Source organism: Balaenoptera ricei, chromosome 20, assembly GCF_028023285.1.
Source record: "Balaenoptera ricei isolate mBalRic1 chromosome 20, mBalRic1.hap2, whole genome shotgun sequence".
In the NCBI taxonomy this organism is placed as follows: Eukaryota; Metazoa; Chordata; class Mammalia; order Artiodactyla; family Balaenopteridae; genus Balaenoptera; species Balaenoptera ricei.
The window spans coordinates 62,109,352-62,133,961 of record NC_082658.1 but is presented as its reverse complement, the minus strand read 5'-3'; the positions used below and the strand labels follow the sequence as shown (position 1 = coordinate 62,133,961).

Below are 24,610 nucleotides of genomic sequence, written 5' to 3'. Positions count from 1 at the left end.
CTTTAGGTTAAACGTCTAAAGGTCTTTGGAAGAGAAATCCTCCCGGCGGGTACTAATTCCTAGCCGCGTGGAGAGCTGTGTTTCACAGCCGCGGTGAAGAGGGCTGCTTCTGTGCGTTCCTCTTGCCAAGTGTGGGAAGTCTGAAATCCCGCGGGGGAGGGGGGGAGCCGCCCACTTGCCTGGTCTTCACCCCCAGGAGGTTCTAGGGCCTTCTCCCCTGGAAGACCAGCTCTGGGGAGCACGCCCACCCCTCCTTGCAGAGGGCCCGATAACGTGCCCGTGCTCAGTATCTGGGCCAAACATTGTGCTTGCAAGGCCTAGATGGCAGAGTTTCAAAGATATGACAAAGATAGAGGCTTTTCTAGGAAGTTACTCGTTACATGGTTTCTGTTTAGACGGTCTTTTGCCCCACCCGCCCTGGCAAAGGGCTCCAGCTACTTTGAAAGGTCTCCTCCACTCCGTTTGCTGGAAATTAAGTTTGGGGTTTTTTTCCCCCCTTTTTTCCATTGAGTCTAATCTCTTGTTAGAATCGAACCTTTAGCTCAGTTACGTAGAAAGTCCATTCTTTAAGTTGACTCGAGAAACGTGCTTTGCCCCCTCCCATTCGGATGCAGAGGTGGAGGCACACATGTGCTTCTTTGACTTTGGGTCTGTTCTCTGCAGCTGCGCCCCACAGACTATACATTTTTACGTGGCTCTGGTTAGAGGGGCCATTTCATCTTTCCTTTGCCAAGTGAGTTTACGTGGAAGTCGCAGTGTCGTCTCAGCAGAAGAAACCCACGAAAGTCGAGGGAGTGCAAAGCAGACAAGACCACACCTTCATTTGGGAAGAGCCACCGCATGGGAAGCATCTTTTTCCCTCGCTTCAATTTTATTTTTCAAACATGTTTAATATTTTTAAAAATGTTAAACATAACACTTTTGTCTGCTTACTGCGTGGCAGACACAGCAGTTGAGCTCTCCCCGAGGATCATCTTCTCTGAGTCTCACTGTTGTCCCATGAGGCACCCACATGTGCGGTCTTCACTTTCAAGGTGGGGAAACTGAGGCACAGAAAGGTCTTGTAACTTGGCCAAGGGCAGACTGACTGGTGGGTGGGGGTGGTCTGGGATTGGAACGCAGGTCTTTCTAAACCCGGAGTAAGTTTAGAAATCAGAGGAAATAGTGACTCAATCCCATGCACTAAAACGACTTCAAATTTCTATATTTCTCTGGACCTGTACAATTAAATATTATAGCATACTTCTTTATATTATTAGTACACAATTATTTTTAATGGCGTATAATGTTCTAGTAAGGGTTTGTTCCATAAATTAATTAACTATTCCCTGTTCTTGAAAATGGGATTGCTTTTTGTTTGTTTGTTTGCTATGATAAAGGACACTTCAGTGACTGTCTTGTCCATATAATTTTCCCCAAGTTTTTGGATTATCTGTAGAATGGATTCTCAGAGGTGGGATTACTGGGTCAAAGCGCATGAATTTAAAATAATTAATTAATTAATTTTTGGCCACGTTGGGTCTTCGTTGCTGCGCACGGACTTTCTCTAGTTGCGACGATTGGGGGCTACTCTTCGTTGTGGTGCACGGGCTTCTCATTGCGGTGGCTTTTCTGGTTGTGGAGCACGGGCTCTAGGTGCATGGGCTTCAGTAGTTGTAGCGTGAGGGCTCAGTAGTTGTGTCTCGCGGGCTCTAGAGCACAGGCTCAGTAATTGTGGAGCACGGGCTTAGTTGCTCTGCAGCATGTGGGATCTTCCCAGACCAGGGCTTGAACCCGTGTCCCTTGCATTGGCAGGCGGATTCTTAACCACTGCGCCACCAGGGAAGACCAAAGCGCGTGAATTTTTAGCAGTGCTTTGTATATGTTGCTAGATTGCTTTTCTACCAACACTGTGTGTGAGATGTCAGTTTAATTTTATCCATTCCAGTGACAGCACCATGAAAGAAAAAAAAAAAACCAGGCAAAACAGTAGCACTTGTTGGTAATTTTGCATCTTTTTTAATATAGTTACGATGAACTTTTTTTTCACGTGTTTGTTTACAAATTGTACCTTCTCTTCCTTTGCTCATTTATCTGTTAGGATCTTAATGTGTTTTTTATGGGGGTGGCTAATTCATAAAGTTTTTTTTTTTAAGATTTATTTATTATTTATTTTTGGCTGCGTCGGGTCTTAGTTGCAGCACGTGGGCTCTTTGTTGCGGTGCACGGGCTTCTCTCTAGTTGCGGTGTGCGGTTTTTCTCTTCTCCAGTTGAGGCACGTGAGCTCAGTAGTTGTGGCACATGGGATTAGTTGCCCCGCGGCACGTGGGATCTTAGTTCCCTGACCGGGGATCGGACTCGCGTCCCCTGCATTGTAAGGCAGATTCTTTACCACTGGACCACCAGGGAAGTCCCCATAAAGGTTTTTAAAAGATTTACTCACAAAGTTTCATCAGTTATTTTCCCCAGACTATGTTTTACCTTTTTAAAATGAGTTTTTAAAAACCATACAGCCATTTAACATTTCTGCATAATCACATCTGTCCATTTTTAACTATTTCTTCTTACTTTAGAAATCTATATTTTTTTAAGGGATTTATTTCCTTCTGGTTTTTACTTCGGTGCATGATGTGAAAAGTGGACTTTGACTTAAACAAAATAATGCTAGGCAGTTTTTCCAATGTCATTTTTGAGTGATCTTTATGTTCTCTAATATTTTCTAACTTTGTCAGTTTATATCCTCAGCTGTTCTATGATACATGCTTTTTCTGGATTGTCTGTTTTATTTATAGGAGCTGACCGTTTCTGAGCTGTTATCACTCTGTGTTGATTTTGCTGTTTTAAGATGTGTGGAGAGAACGGGTTGTGTGGAGGGACACTGAGTCAGAGGAAGAGTTGTTGGCAGCGAGGGCTCCATCTCAGCCTCCCCGGCCTTAGTCTTCTCATCTGTAAAACGGGGATGGTTATAGTGTCCACGCCATGGGTTGTTGGGGTAGGGAAATAAAGTTAAACAAGGAAACACTGAAAAAGTATTTGGGGTACACAGATATGCATAGAGACATATATATATATATGTGTATGTCTATTTTATATACATAAATATACATTCTGTGTGTTTCTTTTTTATGTAATTTTTATTGGAGTATAGTTGATTTATTACAATGTTGTGTTAGTTTCAGGTGTGCAGCAAAGTGAATCAGATATAGATATATAGATATATCTATATCTATATATATAGATATATCTATCTCCACTCATTTTTAGATTCTTTTCCCATATAGCTCATTACAGAGTATTGAGTAGAGTTCTCTGTGCTCTACAGTAGGTCCTTATTAGTTATCTATTTTATATATAGTAGCGTGTATATGTGAATCCCAATCTCCCAATTTATCCCTCATCCCCCCTTCCCCCCCCCGTAACCATACGTTTATTTTCTATGTCTGTGACTCCTTTTCTGTTTTGTAAATAAGTTCATTTGTACCATTTTTTTTTTTTAGATTCCACATATAAGCGATATCATATGATATTTGTCTTTCTGTCTGACTTACTTCACTCAGTATGACAATATCTAGGTCCATCCATGTTGCTTCAAATGACATTATTTCGTTCTTTGTTATGGCTAAGTAATATTCCATTGTATATATATATACCACATCTTCTTTATCCATTCCTCTGTTGATGGACATTTAGGTTGCTTCTATGTCTTGGCTATTGTAAACAGTGCTGCAATGAACGTTGGGGTGCATGTATCTTTTTGAATTATGGTTTTCTCTGGATATATGCCCAGGAGTGGGATTGCTGGATCATCTGGTAGTTCTATATTTAGTTTTTTTAAGGAACCTCCATAGTGTTTTCCGTAATGGTTGTACCAATTTACATTCCCACCAAGTGTAGGAGGGTTCCCTTGTATTTCTTACGTAGAGCCAAATGTATCATTCTTTCCCTTTATGACTTAAGACAACCCTTCATGTAATCTTGGGAGACAGAAAAAGATGACACACTTGACTCTATGCACATTTAAAAACTTGGTACATTGAAAGACAGGCATGTGGCAGAGAGAACTATGTGCAGCGCCCATACCACAGAGAGCTGCTAACCATTATAAGAGAGGAATTTCCACACATCCATTAGAAAAAGACAAAGACACACAGGAAAAGTGGGCAAAGGCAATTTATAAATAGAAATGTATATTTATTTCCATAAATATATGAAGACATATTGACAGCCAGTAAAGAAACCTCAGTAAGAATCATGGAAATGCAAATTCAAATACTAATGAAATGTCACTTTCCCTGTAGCAGATAGGCAAAAACTGAAAACATAAATAACATCCAGCGTCAAAGAGAACATATGGAGATGGGCATTGGCAATCACAACTAATAGGAACAAGAATTAGCAAAGCTTTTTTGTACGGCAATTTTACAAAACCTACCAAAACGTGTAATAGCCTTTAATGTCTTAGAAAATACTGTACATGTTTTCAAGTAAGCACATCCAACATAATCATATTTCCATTAAAAATGTCGTTATTTATGTTAAGAAACCTGAACTCTAGATTTTTATTTGTATGAATATAAAAGTTCATTTTAAAAAAGTTCCGGATATAAAATATCAAGCTGTTTACTGTGTTACTTCTGGAGAGGTAGGGAGAATTAGGGCAAGGTCTCTTCTACCTTTTTCTAGATATACGTCCACGTTTGAGTTTTTCATGAGTCTATATTTGTGTAAGATAAATACATAAATAGACACTTTTCCAGGCCCACGGGCCAGAAGATTTTAGGGAGCAGGATCCTAGCTGTAGAGGCTCAGGATTGGGAAAGTTCACAATTTTAGGAATTTTAGAGGCAACATTTGAGGCAATGTTGAGAGGCAATATTTTAATCTTCCTTAACGGGTTTTAACATATGTTTTAGGAAAAGCAAGGACTTGTTGAGAAAACTCAACCGGGGGAGGGGCCTAGAGGGAAATTTCCTTCCTTGGTGAGCGCTGACCTCTTCCCAGCCCCGCCCCTGCCCCTGTTTCCACGCTGGACACGGGCGTCCCCACGTGCCTGGCTGGCGGACCCCACCCCGGCCTCACTGTGCGCCTCGCCTTCCCTCCAGCTGGGCTCCTTGTCAATGTCTTAAAACGCCGCCCTGCAGTGTCACGCATCCGGTCACCGGCCCAGCAGACACCTAGCGCCTGGTCCCGTCCAGCCTCTCGGGAGCAGCAAACTCTCTAATGAATTACTCATCACGATGCCTGCCGAGCAGGGCTGTGAGCTGCCGAACAGGGAGCCGTGCTGCAGAACGATGGGATGGGCGGGAGCCCCGCTTAGACCGGTGCTCAGGACCGGCCGCCAAACCGGCTGTGCTAAGAAGAGCATCCTTCCTTTGGCCACGGCCGGCCGTCCAGCTATTTGGAAACTCTAGCCGATTCCAATACTCCAGTCTCTCCCACTCCGTCCCCTTCTCTCTACCCTTACGGCCATTTCTCCCTTCCTTTCCCCGGGACCACTGTGTTCCCGATTTTAATTCCTCTTTTCACAGCTTTGGCCCTAGCCAGCTACTGTCACCTACTCATGACACGTCCTCAAACGGACTTACATCATTAACATATTTTAAAAGGCAACTTTGTGACTTACTGTCAATGAGAAACGATGAAAATGGAATAATGCTAAGTTTAAAAATTACAATAAAAAGTTCCCGGTAGTGAAGGCAGAGCTCTTTACCATGGTCTTTAAGGCCTGCGAGGTCGCTTTGACCACACAGGGACGCTACTGATGAAAGGAAACGTATTAGCGTTAGATATTCAGCCAGGAGAAATGAGTCCGCTGTCGGTGAATTCCGGGAGGGTGAGAGAAAGGAGGGGAGGTTGGAGGGCTTTTATTTATTTTGTTCAGTCGCCAGAGGGAGGTAAGCGGAAACACGGGGCAACCACGGAGACAGAGGGGGCCCCCCGGACAGCCCTGGAGCCACACCTGGGGCTGCAGTAAGGAGGAGAGCCAGGAGCAGCCTGGCCAGCGGCCTTGGGGAGAGTCAGCAGAATATTTGCTGGGGGGAGAATTTATGCGTAGATAAAGAGGGATGGTCTGGGTTGTGAATAAAAGTCTTTCCTCAGTCTGGGGCCTGAGACCTCTCTGGTACCCGCTGCCTCTGGGGACCTGTCTCGGTCTCACCGATGAGGTCTGAGCGTAAGGGTTTCCAGGGTCCTGGCCTCACCTGCAAATCGCTTTGCACTTCTGAGCACTGGGCATCTCCTGGCCATCACCAAGGAGGGCTGGGCCGCCCCGGGGGCTCCGGGCAGTGAGGGCAGAGGGTGAGGGCCCTGCTCTGCAGCCTGGGGTCATGGGACCCCGTCGCCCTCAGCCCGGCCGCCGCCTCCCTCCTGAGCGCCTCTTCCCGCCCCCGATCCCGCTGCCCGGCCACGTTCTGCCCCTTCTCACTTGTCATCCAGGCTGTCCTCCCTGACTCGGGCCCCGGGTGCACCACCGCTGGATGAGCTCTGACAGCACAGTCTGCCTTTCCTTGTAGTTTTTCCGGAACTGTCTGACAGTGTCCTGCTCGAGACCAGGAGCCGGGGTGAGCAGGGCCGTGTCTCTTTGGTCATCCCTGTGCCCAGTGCCGCGGGGACAGGGGGCAGGAGGCTGCGGTGGGGGCCCTGCAGGGCGTGCGTGGGACCGTGGTGGGGCTTGGATTTTATCCCGAGGGATGCGGAGGCCACTGGGGGACTTGAGGCCAAGGGCTGACACGGTCCGACGGGTATTTCAAAAGGAGCGCGGTGGGTGCTGCGAGCAGACAGTAGGAAGCCCCGGGCCCAGTGGGGTGTGTCCTGAAGGCAGAGCCACGGCTTTGGGCCCTGCCGGTCGGCAGGATCCCCTTACGTGTTGCCCTGATCAACGCCCTGGTCCTGAGTTTCTCACATTAAAATACGTGTAGAACTTTTAAATGAACAAACCTTTGTTGTTGCATCCCTCGGGAGGCTCGTGTGCGCCAGTTTGGGGCGCCCGGTGGCCCCGGCGGCGGGTGGCCGCTTCCAGCCCTGCCCGAGGGACGCCTGGTCCTGTCACCTGCTGTGTCCTTCAGGCACAGACGGTACTGAGTTGCCACTGGTCACACAGGGAAGAGGCACTCGGACCTGCAGGGTGAAGCCTCAACTCCTTAGCCCGGCTTTCAGGAAACCCCACAGTCTGCTGTTTCCTGCCGCTCCCCACCAGCGCGTCCACGGCTGCCGAGCAGGCAGCTCCAGCGCCCACACGCCTTCCCACCTAAAGTGCCCACGCATCCACGGCCCTCGTCCTCTGAGCTGCGCGAGTCTGCGGGGCCTCCCTAGCAAAGTACCCAGACTGGGGGCCTTAAACACAGACGTTTATTTTCTCACAGTTCTGGAGGCCAGAAGTCCAAGATCAAGGTGTGGACAGGGTTGGTTTCTCCCGAGGCCTCTCTCCTTGGTGTGCAGACGGCCGTCTTCTGCCTGTGTCTTCACAGGGTCGTCCCTCCATGAGTGTCTGTGTCCTACTCTCCTCCCGTGAGGACACCAGTCATACAGGATTAGGGCCCACCCCAATGGCCTCATTTTACCTTAATTGCCTCTTTAAGGCTCTGTGTCCAAATACAGTCACATTCTGAGGTGCTGGCAGTTAGGACCTCAATATAGGGATCTGTGGGGACACAGTTCAGCCCGTAACAAGAGTCTAGTTCAAATACCGCTTCGTCCTCAAGCCTCTCCCTGTTTTCATGCATCATGGCCCTTTAGCAGACTTCTTTCTAAAACTCTGTTCTTTAGTATCCCTCCCTCCCTCCCTCCCTTCCTTTCTTCCTTCATCTGAAATGCCAGGGACACTTATTGAGCACCTTCTGTGTGTCAGGGACCCACTTGATGGTGTGCATCCAGAGGTGAAAAATATGGTGCCTTCCTGGATGTTTAGGTGAGAGACAGACAAACAGGCATAGCAGCTGCGGTGCAGGGAGGATCGGAGGCAACAGAAAGCTTCCTGGGGCCCCGAATGCTTCAGCTCAGCCTTGAAAGGTGACGGGTGTTGCTGGCGGGGGCGGGGGGAGAACGCTGCCGCCAGAGGGGCGGCGTGCGTGCAGGCCCGGAGCTGTGAGGGTCGTGGTGCTTTCGGGGAGCTGCAGACAGTCCAGCCCGGAGCGGGTCTGAGCAGTGGGTGAGAGAGAACGGCGAGAGGCACGTGGAACTTTGTCTTCACCCTGAGAGAGGGGGTGGGGGTGGGAGGTCTGTAAGCAGTGGGGTCAGGGTGCGGGCACGAGTGGGTCTGTGTTTGGAAAGCCTGCTGGCAGCGCGGTGGCAGACGGCGGCCGTGGCCCTGACGCTGGGCAGGGAAACCAGTGGTCCTTCTGACCCCCCTGATTCTTCGAGGCTCTGGGAATAAAGAGCGGAAGGAAGATCCAGGAGAGACTTCGGAATCAGAGGGCAGGACCTGGTGACTGGCTAGATACGTGCGGGGTGTGGGGGGGGAGGACAGCGACGGGATTCCCATTAGGGCCCTGGGTTCCGAGTCTCAGCAAATGTCCCTGCTTTGAATGTGCGTGATTCAGGGACTTTTGATAAATGTATACACCCACAGAACCGCCACCGCAGTCAAGATATTAAACATCTCCTTCACCCCAAAAGTTTCCTCTGTGTCCCTTTACAGAAAGGCCCATTCCCAGCCCACCACCTGCAGCCCCGCTGCCGTCCCCAGGCAAACACTGATCAGCTTGCTGTCACTCTATTTTGCCTCTTCTAGAATTTCATATCAATGGAACCACACGCTGCGTAGTGTTTTGTATCTGGTTTCTTTTCAGATTCATCCATGCTGTTCTATGGATCAGTAGTTTGTTTCTTTTTATTGCCAGGTATGGATGTATTACAATTTGATGATCCATTCGTGTGTGTGCGTGTGTGTGTGTGTGTGTGTGCGCGCGCGCGTGTGTGTGCGTGCGTGCGCGTGTGTGTGTGCGTGTGCGTGCGTGCGTGTGCGTGTGTGTGTGTGTGTGTGTGTGTGTGTTGCTTCTATACAGATTCTCAGAGCTGCCTTTTTTATCAGCACCTGTGGATGAGTCTTCAGCCTCCTGGCCGTTTAGGAAGCTAAGTCCCATGCTTGGCTGTTCAGAGTCACCCTGGGAGTTTAGTAAAAAACTGAAAGCAGGACTCACCCTTGATGGACTGAATCAGGGTCCCGGCGAATGAACCCCAGGCATGCGTGTTTTCAATCAGTCTTGCAGGTGATTTTGATCAGCTGGGTTGGGGAACTGCTGCTTCACATGACTACTAGGGGAACAGTAGGTGTGGAGTTAAAACCTTCACAGTCCTGTTCGCTTATCACTAAGAGACCACCTCATCTGAACTCCTGGGTGATGTTATTCTTTCTGAGTGCCGACCACACCAACTTTACCTGCCGTGGGTCACCCTGGCCACTTATTTTTTCATTAGTTCATCAAACAATATTTCTGAGCTCTTACCACATGTAAGGCATCATCTACATGCTGTGTCTCTATGCAAAAGTGAATCAGACTTGGTGCTTACAATCCCTTGGAGAGATGTTGACATACACAGTCATACAAGAGAAGGCGGTACATGTAAAAGCACGTAGACAAAATGCTTGGTATTCAGAGGCACATCCAATAATTTCCAGCTTTTTGTGGGTGTGGGGAGGTGGCAGTCAGATGAGGTTACAGGAATGAAGTCACATTTGATCTGGGGCTTGAAGGATGGGTGAGATTTGTGTAAAGGGCAGTGAGGGTGAGAAAGGCAGCTCAGGCCGGCGAACAAGAAAAAAAGCAAGGATGTGGGCATCCCAGGCTGCTGGGGGCTAGGGAAGCCCATGTTGGGGGGAGCAGAATTGAGTTTGGGAAGGTGGGCTTGGGCCAGAGCAAGGAGAGATGGCATTCATTCAGCCCACATGAGCTTGACCAATGCATGCACAGTGTGACCTCCGCCACAATCACCCCCAGGTCTCCTGGTTCTTCTTTATAGTCAGCCCCTCTGAGGTGTTTGCCAGCCACCAAGCAGTTAACTCAGTTCTGGCGCTGTCCACCTGGACAGAGTGTAAAGGCTTAGTCCTACAAGACTGTCCCCCCTTCACACGCTGACCGCAGGTCCGCGCTGACCCCTGTGCTTCGGACCCACCAGCTATAGATCAGAGGTTGCCAGGACCCCCTCCTCGGATTTGACTAATTTGCTACTCAGAGAAACATTTCCTTACATTTGCCAGTTCATTATCAAGGGTATTATAAAGGCTACAGATGAACAGCCGGATGAAGGGGTACAGAGGGGGCGGTCCAGCAGGGTCCCGAGCCCTTCCTTAGGAGCTCCTGTCCCTGAGGACCTGGTGTGTGTCACCCTCCTGGACGTGTCCACCAAGAGATTATGGAGCTTAAACTGCAGGCCCCTCCCCCTTCCCAGAGGCTGAGGGAAGGGGCTGAGATCCCAACCCTCTAATCACTTGGTCTTCCTGGTGACCAGCCCCATACCAGGAACCACAGGCAAAGGCCAGATATATTTCATATACACAACCCCTCCTTCTACTCCCAGGCCCTGGTAACTGCTGGTCCGTGCTCTGTCCCCAGGGTGTTGCCTTTTCCAGGGCATCATGTGAATGGAGTCCCGTAGCAGGAAGCCTTTTGAGGCTGACCTCTTTCCCTAAGCATAATGCTTTTAAAATTCATCCACTTTTTTGCATGTACCACTAGCTCCTTCTTTTTCACTGATGAAGAGTGTTTCACTGCGTGGACACTCCAGTCTGTCTATCCACCCACCGTGGAGACAGGTTGTTTGCAGTTTTCGCCGTTATGAACTGTCGATGCAAAAATTGATTGATAGTCAATCTAAGAAAGAAAGGGACATTTTATTCGAGCCAACTCAGGGATTATAACCCGGGAGACGGCCTGTCAGGTAACTCTGAGAACTGTTCCCAAGAGGTAAGGCGGGGAGGCTGTGGTTTTGGCAAAGGGGGTACGTGCAATGAAGCACTCATGTCGGTAGACGGTTGCTGCTGGTCACAAGGAACAGACACCTTAATTAATGCTTTTTTTTTTTAAGTGCTTTTCTAAGTATGGGAAGATGCAAGAATCCAGGTTCATAAAAAATTTCTCCTGAAAATGTCTAACTGTCTGAGGGTTGGTTCTGCCAGTTTTCCCAGAACACAAAGTGCCTCCTCCTGGTCTTTGCTCAGAATTCCTTTCAAGGTGTCCTGTAGGTCACTGACTGCAGTGGCTGTTGACTTGGTTCTTGTGGAACTGGATGGTGGGCTACCTTCTTTATGTTACAGGCCCCTCCCTTTTGGTCTTAATTTTGACAAAGGTTTGGGAGGCATTTAGTGACCAATTTGTCCCACGGTCCTAGGAATGCTCATTCCCAGGTCGGGTGAGGATTTTGTTGATGGGCCACTTGATGTGCTGATACTGGGCTAGGCCCTGTTAATAGTTGCCCAAAACCTCTGGACCCCCTGTCCTACAGTCTTTTATGGTCCAGGAAACGGTTCCCTCTGCGGCTTCCTCCCAATTCTAGAGTTACACTGTTACAATCACTGATCTTATAGAACTATGTATTTGGTCAGTCGTTTCAAGTCACCTAATCATCATTAATTTTATCTGAGGCTCAGTCACACATTTGGTGATGTAAGAAACAATCCTTGTGTAAAATAGGCAGAATACAGGTGACATAGCTAGTAACGCTAATGTAAGGTCATAAGTAAGTATTTAAGCTAAGAACTTCCTTTAGGTGTGGCCCAGTATCTCTCTAGGTCTTCTGACCAGTCTGTTCTGCACCAATCACTGTCTTTAAGGGAAATGATATATTGGCTTCGTATATAAAGTCCACCAAAGATGTCTGCATGCACCAGGCCAGTGGTGGTTATCGTGGCCCCTTACAGGATTGAGAAAGGAATATTGCCTTCTAATGAGTTACATGGCTGGTACCAGAGGGAGAAGATTTTGGTTTTTTGTTTTTTAATTTTATTTTTTTACTGAAGTGTAGTTGATTTACAATGTTGTGTTAGTTTCAGGTATACAGCAAAGTGATTCACTTATATATATACATGTATGTATATTCTTTTTCAGATTCTTTTCCCTTATACGTTATTACAGAATATTGAGTATAGTTCCCTGTGCTATACAGTAGGTCCTTGTTGCAGAAGGAGAAAAATTGATCTTTATGGTTGAGTAGTTATCTCTGCCATTGGGGAAGTGTGGTTAATGCAGATGCACAGTGCACACTGGAGGGGGTGGGGAGGAGACCAAAAGCAGAGAGAAAAGTTTATGTTTAAATTTTTCTTGTCTTGCCTTAAAATATGAATTTTATTTCATCAGAGCCCAAGCCTGTGAATCAAGCTTCCCACTCAGACACAGTTTTCATTTCTCTTGGATAAATACTGAGGAGTGGGATTACTAGATTGTATGATAAGCGCATGTTTAATTTTGTAACGTTAAAAACAAGAGGCCCGGGGCTTCCCTGGTGGCACAGTGGTTGAGAATCTGCCTGCTAATGCAGGGCACACGGGTTCGAGCCCTGGTCTGGGAAGATCCCACATGCCGCGGAGCAACTGGGCCCGTGAGCCACAACTACTGAGCCTGCGCGTCTGGAGCCTGTGCTCCGCAACAAGAGAGGCCGCGACAGTGAGAGGCCCGCGCACCGCGATGAAGAGTGGCCCCCGCTTGCCGCAACTAGAGAAAGCCCTCGCACAGAAACGGAGACCCAACACAGCCAAAAATAAATAAATAAATAAATAAAGTAGCTATTAATTAAAAAAAAAAAATACTTGTTAAAAAAACAAAAAACAAAAAAACAAGAGGCCCCAAATGGAGTCGCTGACGCTGAGCCCCACGTCACCAAACTTCACTTAACTGCAGTTTCAGCCTCTCCCAGAAATAGGATCTTAAACCAGGGAATCAGGAATCCCCTGATCAGCACCAGAGAGGTCATCTGCCTGGTGGGCCCAGGCATCCCCTAAAGGGAAGTGACTTTGCAGTAACCAACCTGCTATTTTGCCGAGTATAACTTCCTGTTCTTGCTCCTTCTGCCTGTAAAAGTCTTTCGCTTTGTACGGTTCCTCGGAGTTCCTTTTTATGTGCTAGATCGGGTGCTGCTCTATTTATGAATCATTGAGGAAAGCCAATAAGATCTTTAAAATTTACTCAGTTAAATTTTGTTTTTTTTTAGCAATAAGAAATGGCTACACTGATTTGCAGAGCAGCTGCACCAGTTTGCATTTCCATCAACAATGGGAGTTCCAGTTGCTCCATATCCTTGCCTGCACTTGTTTTTATTTTTTTAAACTTCAAGCCATGCTAATTAGACGTGTAGTAATATCTCACTGTGGTTTCAATTTGCATTTACTTAATCACTCATGACATTGAGCGTCTTCTCATGTGTTTATTTGCCGTCCAATTATCTTCTTTGGTGAAGTGTTTAAATCTTTGACCAGTTTTTATTGATTTGCGTGTTTTGTCATTGTTGGGTTTTGTGAGTTTTGCTGAGTTTCCTCATAAATTCAGGAATCAGGTCCTTTATCAGTTTTGTGTTTTGCGGATGCTTCCCTTCCAGTTGGCTTTTCATTTTCTTGACCATGTCTTCTGAAGAGCAGAAGTTTTAAATTTTGATGAAGTCCAATGTATCAGTTTTTAAAAAAAATTTATTTATGGATCATGCTTTTGGTGTTGATTCTAAGAAATCGTTGCCTGACTGAAAGTCACAAAGATTTTCTCCTGTCTTCTTCTAGCAGCTTTCTAGTTTTATTAAGGTTTTCAACCTGTCTTTACCCAACATTGATTATGGCCCAGACAGTGGGTGGAGAGCTGTGGAACCACAGAGGAATGAGATGGTCCTTTGCTCCAGGATCCTCTGGGCCGAGAAGCCGTGGTGGGAGATGAGTCAGCAGGGTGTCAGTCTGGTTGGGGTGCTGTGAACCCTCCTTGTGGTGGGGAAGCAGGACAAGACAGTAGGGGTTAGGTTGAAAGTAGGAATGGGGGTGGGGAGCCATTGTCCTGGGTGTGGAGTGGCCGTGGGGAGGCCTGGAGGCTGGTGACAGAATAGCTGCCCATCCTTTGTGGCGCTGGGATCTGAGTGCAGGGCGCCTGGCAGGCGTGGGCAGAGCGCGCAGCGGGCCTCATCCCGGAACAAAGAGAAGGTGGGGGCAGCCTGGTGACGTGGCTCATGCCGGGCCCCCTGAGGGACAGGGAACTATCTTTCTTCACTGAAAGCCAGTCAGACATGTCAGTATCACAAAGAGCCCATCCTTAGGGGACGGCCACAGTGCTGTTGCATCATTGTCTCAGGCTCCTACCCTGGGGGTGGACCACAGAACCGCTGCTGTCCTGCTGTTCCTTGTAGATTTGCTCCCGAGACCCCTGCGAGGCACCCATGATGACAAGGTCGTCCCAGGAGCAGCCTGTACGTGATCCCTCATATTTGCGGCCATTGTATATATTTAAAACACAATCCTCAAAGCGTGGTGTGCTGGGGAAAGATAGGGCATGCTCCAGGCACTGAATACATTAACCCTGCAAAGGACAGCAGTTGCTTTCATGAGCCAGCTGGCACTACAGGAAAATAGCTGAAGCCTGTGGCTTAGAAAAGAATATTTCAGGAACGTGAAAACAAAAAAGAAATCAGCATGTCCAGTGATTTAACTTAAGCCGGTAACAATAAGGAAACCCAGAGCAGTGGCAGAGTCCTACAGCCCTGGTGGCGGGGTGGACTCTGCCTCTTACCCAGAGGGGTGTCTGCCAGGCCTGGGGTGGCCAGTGCCGCCGTGCGGGCCTGAGTCAGGCCCCTGCATGCTCTGTGCCTGTAGAAGCTCCAGGAAAGTTCTGTTTCCCCCTCGTTTCCTCCTGTGGTCCAGGAGCCAACCCAGACCGCTAACAGGGTCGGCGGCTGTGCGGTCCCTCCCTTTGTCCCTCCCCTGCCCTGCTGTCCGGTCCCTGCACTCGAGGTCCTGCAGACCCAGCTCCTGGGGCCACAGCTGGGAGCCTGGCCCGCCCGCTGGCGCTCCTCCACCACCGCCAAGAGCCAAGGCTTCCATACGCCCCCAAAGACACGATGAAAGGGCCCTTCATCTTCCTGGCCCAGTCCCTGCCTCCCTCCCTGGGCCCCCAGGATGAGAGTTCTCCCGGGAGCTTCTTCAGTGCCTTGGACAGACAGACAGGCAGACAGATGGACGGGCTGCCAGGGGCCACCCTGGCCGGCCTCCCGACACGCCTGGGCCACAGCACGCAGCGTGGCTGATCTCCGGCTGAGACCCTGCCGCTCTGAACCCTTCAAGCTCCCATGACTCGGGGCTGCCTTTTCAGAATAATGTCATCGTTATAAAAAACCCACAGCTGCCGACGGGGTCCTTTGTGAGTCTGTCAGGGACCACAGGCCTCTGAAGGTACCGATCAGAGGAGAAGTCCCCCCCTTTCTGAGCAAAAAGCAAGAAGGCAACCAGAGTCCATCTTGGTTTCTTCCCTATACAAGTTCTTTATTTTGTCGAGCTCAAGATTCACTTTGGTTATTCAATTGCTTGTTCCCAAACTCCTAATTTAGGAGCTTGGGATTAACATATACACTCTACTATATACAAAATAGATAACCAAAAATGCCCTACTGTATAGCACAGGGAACTATATTCAATATCTTGTAATAACCTATAAGGGAAAAGAATCTGAAAAAGAATATATATATGTATATATAACTGAATCACTTTGCTGTACACCTTAAACTAACACAACACTGTACATCAGCTATACTCCAATAGAAAAAAAATCCTAAAACAAATCGGTTGTTCCCACTGCCACACCCACCCACACACAGACACACACAGATGCACACACACACACACAGGCACAGACACACAGACAGTGCACACACAGGTATACATACACACAGACAGACACACACAAAGTCAGAAACTGGCCAGACAGCTCGGGGTCTGTCAGGTGAGCCCCCCTTTTGTCCTGAGGGCCCCTGCCTCTGCCATCTGCAGACTAGTGGTGAGGACCCGGTGGGGAGGAGCACGTCTTCGGGGGAAGAGAAACTTAAGTCGTGATGATTAGAGTATCGGAGGGGAGACGGCCACGGAGGAGGCCTGGCTTGTGATTCGGGGCATCACACGGCAGAGCCCGTGATGGTGCAGAAGGCTTCACGCCGCGCTCTTGCCCTGAGTCAGGGTGCGGGTGTGCGTGCTGGGATCTCCCACCGCAGCTCGGGAATGTTGAGCCGCTTTCTCAGCAAGGGGCCTTGGGAGGTGAACCTCCGCGGTTTCTCGTGAGCCCCGTGTACAGGGTGGAGAGCGTGGCCTGGGAGCTGCCCTTCCTGAGTCTGCAGAGCGGGGGCTGCCTTCTTCCTGGCCTCTATTTCCCTTTGGCCAGAGGCCCATGTGGCTAACGTCTAGTGAGCCCAGGGGGGCGGTGGATGTGGGGTGGGGCCCCACCTCTCCGCCCGTGGACGGAGGACCCCGGTTTGCATCTGTGCCCTGTAGCGCTGGGGGAGGGGACTTGCGTGCCCCCCATCTCTGTAGGGCAAGTGCATTGAAGTGAGTGGGTGGAGGGCATAGGGTTTTGCTGGGGGTGCTGGGGTCGGGGGCGGCATGCCCTACAGTGTTTGCATTGTTTTCTGGAGGAAATAGAACAGAATGACTCAGAAGTGGCCGCCCGTTTCCTTGGAAGCTGTGCCACCGACATCATAGGGCTTTGCCCCTTGTCCCACCTGGTTGAGGGGCCCCTGGTAGGAACAAAGAAACAGAAAAGGCTGCATAAAAGGTACTTACACTTGAAACTTTAAATTATTGGGTCCCTAAACCTGTGGTTGCCATTGGCTACCACTTAACAGAGCATCGAACATAAATGCATGTACTGTGATGTTTTGGTTAAGGTGTCTGAAATCTTAGAGCATAAAATTGTAAACAATTATTGACGGTTACGGTGAAACTGCGCTGTCTAGCACAAATTGAAAAAGCCGTCCTTCGGGAATAAAGTCACGAATGGAGATGAATCAGTAGATGATTTTAGAGATTTGGTGTTGAATAACTTCGGGAACTATTTCTTCAGCACGTTATAAGTTAATGAGATGAATTTCATAAGGCTAATGCTTATACATCAACATGAACCCTGTTTTCAAGGTAATAATGCTGGAAGGCTCCGTATCAATATCCATGGGGTTCTCATCCTGAAAGCAATCTGGGGACTGCTTACTTGGTAATTGTTTAGAGGCATTTATAAGTCTTACAGGAGAAGGACTGTCATTGCTTTATGGCTCCGTTTTGTGTTCCCTGATTAATTCAGCAAATACTTTGTGAATCTGGGTGCCTGGCTAGCGAGGGAAGGGCAGGGAGACACTTGCACACATTTCTTCAATGACAGGCAGGATCTAAACATTCATTAGCTAATGTTGGTTAAGCACCTGCTCAGTGCATCCGGGAACACGGTGATGAACCAGAAGGTAAGGTGCCCCGGGAGCTGTAGTGGGTGGGCCGAGGCTGATGTCTGGCTTTGGTGATAGAAGCTCTGAAGAAATGACCAGGGTCTGTGCAGTGAGCTCCTCCAGAGACTGGAAGGGAAAGGCCTTTTGGAGGAAGGAGCCCCCCTCCCCCGCCCCCTCCCCCCGCCGTGTGAAGAGCTGGAGGGGGGCCTTCCAGTTCAATGGTCCTCCTTGGGAACCAGCTGGGCAGGTCCGAGGGGCTGGAGTAGCTCCCACAGCACACAGGGGAGGGTCTCAGGATGCAGACGGGCAGCCCCACGATGGCCTAGGACTTTGGGGTTGTGACAGAGATCTTGGATTTGCGCTCTAAATATAGTGAGAAGCCACAGCAAGTTTCTCCGTAGGGAGGGACATGATCTGACTTGTGTGGGGTTTTTTTTTTTTAATAATTTTAAAAATTTAACTCGTGGTTAAAAACACACACATACCATAAAATGTACCATGTTAGCCGTTTTTATGATTTGTGTTTTTAAAGAGGCCTCCGGCTGCTGAGTGGCATTAACTGTTGTGGGCAGGATGGGCAAGAGCAGAGCTGGGGACCCGGGGATGCTGCGGCATCAGGAGGGGGGCGGGACGGGGAGGGGGCAGGGAAATGGGGGGGAGTCTTGGGCGGGTGAGTATCAGAAAGTCTTGTCGGCAGAGCCTCGCAGGAGGGGCTGGAACATTCCTGGGGGAGGTCTCTCAGGAGGGCCCTGGGGCCGTGGATGCCCCCAGACGAGAACGGTGGAGAGGTCTGGGTCTGGCCGCACTGCAGGGCAGAGCTCAGCTGGGCAGTCCCTTGATCTGGAACAAGGTTGAGCGCAGGCCCCGGCTCGGGAAGTGAGCAAATTCCTGGGGCCTCCCCGGTCGCTGACGGTGAAGCTGATGGTGACATCTCTGCCTCCGGCCCGAGCCTGGCACGGAGACGGTGTGAGGAGCACCAGCCTGAAGACGTGCACCAAGCACGGGTCTGGGCGGGAGCGGCGGCCCCAGCTGAGCGCTGGAGCCCGGGGAAGGGGTGACTCCGGGAGGGAGCTGCCGGAGCTGTGCTCTGTCCATCCGGACGAGAAGGAGGCCTCGCGGGCCTGGCGCCGGAGCCTGAGCTCCCCCGGCAGCCGTGGGTGTGAGAAGCGGCCCCGGGCCCGGGGGGGAGGCCACGGTGCTCTGAGTCTGGGAGGCCGGGAGGGAGGCCTCAAGGATCACAGAAACGGGAAGTCGGGAGAAGCTGCTGAGTCAGGACCGTCTCTGCGCTGTGCTCGGGCAGGCGGCCCCCGGGAAGGCGACAGGCCAGCTGCGTGGCAGGTCGGTGGACAGACGAGGGTAGGAGCCGCGGGGAGGCCCTCCTGCGCTGGGGGAGGCGTCCGGAGGGAGACGCCTGAGCTCGCTTTGGAAGGCGGGTGGGAGATGGCCAGGCCTTCGTTTGTGCCTCCACGTTGCCACCACCTTGTGGATGCTGCATCAGTGGTGGCCGCCCCTCCGCCCCACCCCCGCCTTCTCCGTGAGCCAGTGGGTAGCCCCGGCGGGTCGGGGAGGGGAGAACGCCCTTGAGGCCTTTCTCCCCGCAGCTCCTCCCGCCGCCCCCGCCCCCAGTGCCGCTGAGTTGGTTGGGTTGGTTGCAGTTCTCTGTCGAGGCCTCAGCTTCTACTCGTGGTCCAGCTCTCTCCGGATTCCAGCTGCTTCCTCCCCGACCCCGCAGGCTGGGGGTGATAATGTCCTAAGCCCGTGTTGCTCCTCTAGGCCGGCCCAACCCCTTGTAAACGGGTCCTTTTGGAGCTCTCCCCGGTTTCCCAGCTGATGTCCCAGACGGTGGCAGGGGCATCATGTGACTGAGCAAACATTGTGACTCAAGATGCTTTTGCCGAAATGGAGATGAAAGTCTGCGGTTCTCTCCTACCCTATAGCTTTTGTTTTGTTTTGTCTTTCTTATCACATTTTAAAAAATTGTGGTAAAATACACATAATATAAAATTTACTGTCTTAACCATTTTTAAGTGTTTAGTTCCGTGGCATTAAGTACATTCACACTGTTGTGCAACCATCACCACTATCCGTCCCCAGAACTGTTTTTATCTTACAAAACTGAAACTCTGTCCCCATTAAACAACAACTCCTATTCCTCTCTCCCCAAGCCCCTGGCCCCCACCATTTTACTTTCTGTTCCCGTGAATTTGACTCCTCTAAGTACTTCATATAAGTGTAATCATACAAGTGTGTTTGTCTTTTTCTGCCTGGCTTACTTCACTTAGCATAATGTCCTCAAGATTCATCCATGCTGTAGAATGTATCAGAATTTCCTTCCTTTTTAAGACTGAGTAATATTCCACTGGATGTATAGACCACATTTTGTGTATCCACTCATCCATCAGTGGACACTTGGGTTGCTTCCACCTTTTTTGGCTGTTGTGAATAATGCTGCTATGAACATGGGTGTGCAAATATCTCTTTGAGACCCTGCTTTCAGTTCTTTTGGGAATGTGCCCAGAAGTGGAATCGCTGGATCATACGGTAAAATCTATTTTTTATTTTTTGAGGAACTGCCATACTGTTCTCCATAGCAGCTGCACCATGGTACATTCCCAGCAACAGTTCACAAGAGTTCCAAATTTCTCCACATCCTCGCCAACATTTGTTATTTTCTGGTTTGGTTTGGTTTGGTAGTACCCATCCTAATGGGTGTGAAGTGGTATCTCATTGTGGTTTTGACTTGCATTTCCCTAATGATTAGTAATGTTGAGCATCTTTTCATGTACTTATTGGCCATGCATATATCTTCTTTGGAGAAATGTCTATTCAAGCCCTTTGTCCATCTTTAAATCAGGTTTGTTTTTGTTGCTGAGTTGCAGGAGTTCTTTATATATTCTGGATATTAGCCCTGTCTTAGTCTGCCTGGGCTGTCATAACAAAATACCATAGACTGAGTGATTTAAACGACAGAAATTGATTTCTTACAGTTCTGGAGGCTGGGAAGTCCAAGAGCAAGGTATGTATGGCTGATTTGGTGCTTGGTGAGGGCTCCCTTCCTGGCTTGCAGACGGCCGCCTTCTCACTATGTCCTCCCATGGCTTTTCATCAGTGTGTGTGCACAGGAGAAAGATCTCTCTCTCCCCCTCTTCTAATAAAGCCACCAATCCTATTGGATTAGGACCCACCCTTATCACTTCATTTAACCTTACTTTACCTCCTAAAAGCCCTATCTTCAAATGCAATCACACTGAGAATTAGGGCTTCAACATGTAAATGTGGTGGGACAGGAGACACAATTCAGTCCACAGCAAACCCATTTGCCAATATTTTCTTCCTTCTGTGAGTTGCCATTTTACTCTGTTGATTGTGTTCTTTGATGCACAAAAGTGTTTAATTTTGACATATTCCAATCTGTCTAGTTTTTCCTGTTGCCTGTGCTTTTGGTGTCATATTTAATCATTGCCAAATCCAATGTCATAAAGCTTTTCCCCTGTGTTTTCCTCTAAGAGTTTGACAGTTTGGGCTCTTATATTTAGGTCTTTCATCCATTTTGAGTTCATTTTTGTATATGGTGTAAGGTAAGGGTTCAACTTCATTCTTTTGGTGTGGATATCCAGTTTTCTCAGCACCATTTGCTGAAAAGACTGTCCTTTACTATTGAATGGTCTTGGCGCTAGACTATAGTTTATATTCTTAGTTACTCTTTCAACAGACCTTTTCAAACTATTCCTATAGAAAGAGCTCTTGGAAGTATTTTATTTCCGTCTCCTTTCTACTGCCTTGGCTCATTCTTTTAATTCTTTGATGTGAAACCGTGTTATAGGTAAGGAAATAACTACTGATTAGTGGCCACCAGCTCTGTGGGATGCCGGCTTCTTGGTTCAGCTTTGGAGACAGAAGGATGTCCTGGGGCAGCGATTCTCAGGGTTTGGTCTCAATATGGCTCCCAGATTACAGCCTCTCTCTAGGGTCTGCATTTCATATTTAGAGACCAGCTCCTCCTGTTTCTTATTCCAGATTAAGCTCTATTTGTTATGGTCTCCACCTCGTGGCAGTGTGTCATAGTTTCTCCAGGTCCCTATTCCACTTCCAGAGTTTGTTTTTGGCTTGAGATGGTATGGCTAGTGCTGTGCAGATGTTCTTTTCTGTTTAGTTTTTGTCTTATCCCTTCTTGGTCCTTGTTTTCTTTCAATGACTTCTCCTGATAGGATCAGTGAATTTTTGTTTGCCATTTTCCTTCTGATGCTGTGTGGAAACCTGTTCTTTTCTTTATTTACCGGGAAGGAATCTAAGGCTAACGGTCATGTCGAGACTAACAGGAAATAATAAGCTTCGAAGAGTTTCCTGTGGCCTCCAGCCGAAGTCTGGGATTCCCTTGGCTGCTCCCAAACTAGATTTTCAGAGTAAACGTTCCAGTGTTAGCATAAACGAACCAGGTGCCTGTCTAAGAATCAGCGCCCGAGGAGCTTCCCTCTTCCTCTGGAACTGAGTTTCTCGACCTCGACTCTTGACATTTTAGCCCAGATCATTCTTTGTTGTGGGGCTGCCCTTTGGGTACTGGGATGTCCAGAAGCATCCCTGGCTCTACCCTAGCACCTCCCCCCGCCCCAAGTTGTGACAACCCAAAGCAGCTGCACACATTGCCAAATGTCCCCCTGGAGGCAGAATCAGCCACCCACCCTGCTGAAGAGGTCAAGAGCAAACTGGGCACGTGTTCTAGAAAGCTCTAGCTAGATATTTTCAGCATGCTGTTCACTTGCCTTCTATTTCCTGCCAAGTCCCCTGGTAGTTGAGCTATGTGAACATTCTTAGTTTGTTCGTTCTCAGACTTGAATGCCTCAGTTCTCGGCTTCCTGGGGCTTATTGTACTTGGAGTGCAAACCTCAATGCCCTCTCCCACCCCCGGACACTCCTTATTTTTTTAAAAATTTATTTTTGGCCAAGCCGCGCAGCATGCAGGATCTTAGTTCCCCGACCAGAGATGGAACCCTCACCCCCTGCAGTGGAAGCGCAGAGTCCTAACCACTGGACCGCCAGGGAAGCCCCTGGACGCTCCCTATTATTTGTGATGGTCCAGAATGGTTTCCCAGTCGCCTTTCCGTTTTCTTGCCTTAAAAGGGTAACCAATCCGAGGGTCGAGACAACCCCTCCAGCCCAGGTTCTGAAGGCGGTGATGAAGCAGCCCAGCAGCATGTTGGAGGGGCTCTGACCCTCCCCGGTGCCCGGACACTCATCGTATTCCTAACTGTGTCCCTCTTCCCTCTCTCTCTTCTATCTTTTCTACTTAACTCCATACAATTAATGAGTTATGGTTTAAAGAGAAGTCTGGCACGATTCTGGCAAGGAAAGAAGCTTGATAATTAAATAAAATGAACAATTTAAGGAAAACACCCCTGGGAAGACCCTCTCCCCGCCCCTGTGGGAGTGAATTCCTAAATTTAACTGTACTGTGGACCCTCGAATAACACGGGTTTGAACAGCGTGGATCTACTTACAAGTGGATGTTTTTCAACAGTGGATGCAGCCATCTTTGAGATGGTTAGGAGGATTTTTAGAAATCAGGGAATTAGTAATAGAAAATTTTTTTTCATGATCTTGCACTTGGCCAGAACCCGTCTATTTCTTTTCCGTAAGAAAAGTATCGTTCACCCAGCATTCACGCCCACGTTTATCTTTCAGCAACGGGGGCCAGTTCTAGTGACTGTAAGGTGTCTGCCCGAGGTGTTCATCTTCCTCCGCGCTTTCCCTCTTTGACGTTGCCAAATGAAAACCGGCCGCTCTGTGTATAAAGAGAGCTCTTTCCTTACATGGCCCCGGCCAGTGCACGTTGATCCCACTGATCCGCCGCTGGGTGTTGCTGAGTTAATAAAGCAGAGCGGCCCTCAGCTGAACACGGTGAACAGTTGTGGGGGCCATCTGGTGTTTGCTGAGTGTCTTCTGGGTGCCACGTCCTCCTTCATCTTCAGTTTTGCGGTGCAGGCACCAGTAACTCCATTTATCAGGCGACGCTGTTGAGAATCATAGTGTTTAGCAAGCATGCCCGAGCTCACGCGGTGAACGGTGGAGCGGGATTTTGACCAGGAACACTGGATCCAAAAGCCCGCGTGCTTTCCCGCGGGAGAAAGATTATCCAGGGAGGCCGGACCCAGCCCTGGTGTGTAAGAGCCCATTAAAACTGGGTTTGAATCCTGGCTGTATGATAAACTCTGTGGTCTGGGCAAGTTGCTTAACCTCCCTGAACGGAGGTGACCCTTACCTCGTAGGATTACAGGGAGGGTTTGACACCAGGCCCGGGGCGAGGGGCGAGAGGAGGGTCGGAGAGGAGATGGTGGGAAGCAGATTGGGTGAAAGTCTGCAGAAACTAGGAGTGGGCCTGAGGGCACCTGCCCCCTGCCAGCAGGAGGGCTTCTTGGGAGTGGACAGAGGGCAGGGCCAGAGCAGGCCGATTTGGAGATTTGGAGAACACTAGGAAGACACCAGTCCTGCTGGATGGGGGTGGGCGATGCTTAACAAGGTCCTGGACGTGGAGTGTGGGGAGAAGGGTGCAAAGCTGGCCTTCAGCCTGGCTGGAGCGGTGTCCCCACCCTCTGCTATCATCCTTTCATCGTCCATCCCTGGAAAGCTGCTTTGATCCGGCAGAGCCCACTACCCCCCGCCCCACCCCCGGCATCCCACCCCCTGGCACACTCCCTACCATTAGGGCTCTCTTCCTGGTTCAGGAGGGGACATTACTTATTTCATTTCTGTGTATTTTGAATTCTGGAAGAAAATGGAATTTGAAGAGCCTGGCTGGTGCACGAGTGCAAAATAGAAGCCTCCGTCTGGGGAAATAACGGGAAAGACACATGAAGGGAGACAAGGAAAAAGAGCCTGGCAGTGAGGAGGGCCCGCGGGAGGAAGGCCCTCTGTGTACACTTGTCTGGGAGTAATTTGATGGGTTCAAGGTTCTAGGAGGATAAAGAAAGGTGTGATTATGCAAATGAAGTAAACCTGAGAATTCTGCCTCAGAGCAAGTAACCGGGCAGCCTTTGAAAAGTGGCTGCATGAAAAAAAAAAAAAAGTGGCTGCATGTTTTTCAGATGATTGTCTAGAAGGTTGTCAGAAATTAAGAGTTTAGATCTGGAATTTTGACTGGGATGCCTTTTTCCTCCTCTCCTCTCCCCTCCCCTCCCCTCCTCTCCTTTCCTCTCCTCCCCTCTCCTCCCCTCCCCTCCCCTCCCCTCCCCTCCCCTCTCCTTTCCTTTTCCTTCTT

General features: G+C 49.2%; 1 protein-coding gene across 7 annotated transcripts in view; it reads left to right on the top strand.

Annotated features, from left to right (window-relative positions):
• Positions 1–24,610, top strand: part of SPECC1 (sperm antigen with calponin homology and coiled-coil domains 1) — a 265,582-nt gene that overhangs the window by 48,786 nt on the left and 192,186 nt on the right. The window lies entirely within an intron of this gene.